The following is a 3,341-nucleotide window of genomic DNA, read 5'->3' as shown; positions in this document are numbered from 1 at the left end:
CTGGAAATTTATAATAAAAACAATCAGTTGTATTATTCCAATTTTAAGATGTCTATATTTACCCTAAATTAACTGGAATGACAGGACAAAGTTCATTTCTGAATTGTGTTCTGTAAATATTTGCTATTAACCATATACAATGAAGACACTGACTTCATGATTCAGCTGTTTAGTAATATCCAATTCTTCATGACCCCATGGATCTATACTATACATGGAATTTTCTTGGCAAAGACACTGAGGTGGTTTGCTATTATTTCCTTCTTCAGTGGGTTAAAGCAAACATGAGGTTAAAAGACTTGTTCAGAATCAGATAGCTAGTAAGTCTCTGAGGCTGAATTTGAACTCAATTCAAGGTCCTAATTCAATTAGGAATTCAATTCCTAATTCAAGGTCCAGTGCACTATTCATTGAGTCACCAAGCTTCCTATAGGATCCAACCCTATTTTTTTCTATATTTTTGGTATATGGTAATGTTTATGTTAGTTCCATTCATAATTAAAAAGAAAAAATGTTTGAAATTACTTTGAGGTTTTATGTAAAAGTCCCTAAAATTTTGTTAGAATAAATAAAAACATCTTCTGTTAAATTAGGTTATACAGAGTTTTAGACATCATAGAATCCAAGGTAAGAAAAATCTTTCTTGTCCAACCACTCTTTCAGTTATAAACTGTTCAGAAGCTTAGCACAGAATCGACACTTATGTCTTCACTTCTAATAGGTAAAATTTCATAGGAAAACAATCCATTGATAAGTTTATCAATTCATTCCTATAAACTGCCTCCAATCTCAATTCAAACTCTCTCCAATCTACTGGTGTAGAAATGAGAGTAGTTTGCTGGAACCATTTCAAATAAGGCCTTTACATTTTTAGTGTGAGCATTTAGAACTTAGAAACTGGAAAACGCCAAGTAAAATTACAATCGCTGAAAGTTATCATAATTTTCATATAGGAGTCCTCTAATTATATATGAAACTCATAGAAAACTATGAGTTATGTTATTTTAAAGACTGCTTATCAATAATATGGGAATTTGGACATAATTCAAAGATTTTGCAAATTTATTTTTCTTTTAAATTTGCATTTATTTTGGAACTGAGGGGATGCCCATTGATTGGGAAACGACTGAACAAGTTATGATATTTAAATGTTATGAAGTATTATTGTTCTATAAGAAACCATAAATGATCGACTAGAGAAGCATGGAAAGAATTATATTAATTCATTCTGAGTGAAGGGAACAGAACCAAGAGAACATTAAATACATTAACAAGAAGACTGTGAGTTGATCAACTATGATGGATGCAGCTCCTCTCAGCAATTTAGAGATCTAGGACAATCCTGGGAGTTCGCTTATGGACAATGCCATCCACATCCAGAGGAGAAAAACAAACAAAATCACAGAATCTGAATATATACTATGTTTACTTCTTTTAAACTTCTCATGTTTTCCTTCCTATCCCATGGTTTTCTTTCTTTGCCTTTATCCTTATTCCTCACACACAAAATGACTAATATGGAAATATAATAAACATAAATTGTACATGTACAATTTTTATCAGATTGCTGACGGTGGGGGGTGGGAAGGAGGGTGGCAGAAAAATGTGTAACTTATAAATATGCAAGTAGATGGATGCTGGAAAAACTTCCATAGCACATAATTGGAAAAATAAAATAAAATATAAAGTTAAAAATAAGTTTGCACTTATTATTCTATTTCTAACACAGTCATGAGTCAAAATCCTCTCTCACATTAAATGGTGTCACTAAAAAATTTAGTTTTTAATTATTTTCACATAATATAAAATTGAAGCTTTTGCTTTTGTTAGTTTTTGTATCCCAGTTCTTACATTATTGTGTTAATTTTGAGAAATAAATTAATATCAATTAAGAAATAAGCATTCTGATGGTTTCTTGGTAAATACATTGAATTAATTTTTTTTATTAAAAAAACTGGTTAACTACTACAAACCTGAACTTGACTTATTATTTTGTGGTTTCTCTAGACTTGAGAACATGTTATTAATGTTAAAGTATGTTGGGTTTAGGTGTGTTGTGCTTAATTTTTTTCCCCCAAAGAACTGGTTGTTAAACATTTACCAGTATACTCCTGGGGTAGAGGATTCTTTTTTTTTTACCACGATCAATCAATAGATATTTACTAAATGCCTATTAAGGACCAGGAATTTGCTAAGCATTGGCAATACAAAGAGAGACAAAAATTATTCCAGTCTTCAAGGAGCTTACAGTAGAATGAAAGACAGGGTGGATTGTTTTTTTGGTAATTGTCCCTATAGGTGTTCCACAGTTTGTTCATTTTGGCAGAATTTGAATGCAAATTCTCTCAATAATTACTACCTTTTCACATGTGATGGTGGATTGGATTGAGCCTGTCTTTGATGAATATCAGCTTTTTGATCTGAAGCATACTCCAAGATTAGATATGTTACAGTAGAATTATTGCTTTGCATCTATGGATGGAGTTTCCACCCTGAGAGATCTCCATACTGATGACATCACAGGTCTGAAGCAAACCAAACAACCCTTCCCAAACTAAGACAGGTTGATAACAAGGTCCCTTCCTCTTTTTTTTTATAATGGTCATCTGAGTAAATTCATCTTATAATTAATTAAAGGTCTTTTTTTTATGGGGTTGGGGCCAGGGTAATTCGGCTCTGGAATGACAATTCATGCCACTGATATTCAAATGGTCAATGAGTTAGCTTAGAAAAGCTGCCGATATTGACTTTCTTAGGAAGTAGTGAGTTCTCTTTAGTAGCTTCAAATGGGGGGGATGCTCCCTTGTAAATGCATTTCTTCAGCCCCCAAATGGAACTAAAACAAATACATGAGATGATTCTTTCAAATTTAGAATTTTACAAAAATTGAAATTGCCAATAGAGATATAGACTGTACTAGATGACTCTTAGAAAATGATAAATTTATGGCTAGAAGGGACCTCAAAGGGGAGGGGAAGAACAAACAATTATTAAACACCTAGTGTGTTCCAATCACTGTGCTACAATTCATTATAATGGAAGGGGGGGAGGGAGGATAAGTGGCTATTTTATTATTCCCTTTTACAGATGAAGAAACAGAAGTAGGCAGAGGTAAAATGACTTGGCCAGGGTCATATTGCTAGTAAGTGTCTGAGACTACATTTGAATTCAGATCTTCCTGACTCCAGGCTCAGTAATATTATTCACTAGATGACACTGCAGTCATCCAACACCTTTCATATTACTAAATGAACTTGACTGAGGTTATACAGTGGCTTAACCAGAACTTCATCCCAAATTTGCTAACTCCAAATCCATCACTCATTCTATCATACCATACT

The 3,341-nt window shown here is 33.0% G+C and overlaps 1 protein-coding gene and 1 long non-coding RNA gene across 5 annotated transcripts in view; one reads left to right on the top strand and one right to left on the bottom strand.

The window, feature by feature from the left end:
- WIPF1 (WAS/WASL interacting protein family member 1) overlaps positions 1–3,341 on the bottom strand; it is a 172,750-nt gene that overhangs the window by 72,571 nt on the left and 96,838 nt on the right. The gene's annotated exons all lie outside the window — the stretch shown is intronic.
- The window catches only part of LOC141507734 (uncharacterized), a 42,804-nt gene that overhangs the window by 24,751 nt on the left and 14,712 nt on the right, over positions 1–3,341 (top strand). The gene's annotated exons all lie outside the window — the stretch shown is intronic.

This window comes from Macrotis lagotis, chromosome 1 (genome assembly GCF_037893015.1).
Source record: "Macrotis lagotis isolate mMagLag1 chromosome 1, bilby.v1.9.chrom.fasta, whole genome shotgun sequence".
NCBI classification, from domain to species: domain Eukaryota; kingdom Metazoa; phylum Chordata; class Mammalia; order Peramelemorphia; family Peramelidae; genus Macrotis; species Macrotis lagotis.
The sequence above is the reverse complement of the archived record's forward strand: the minus strand, read 5'-3'. Positions and strand labels throughout refer to the sequence as shown.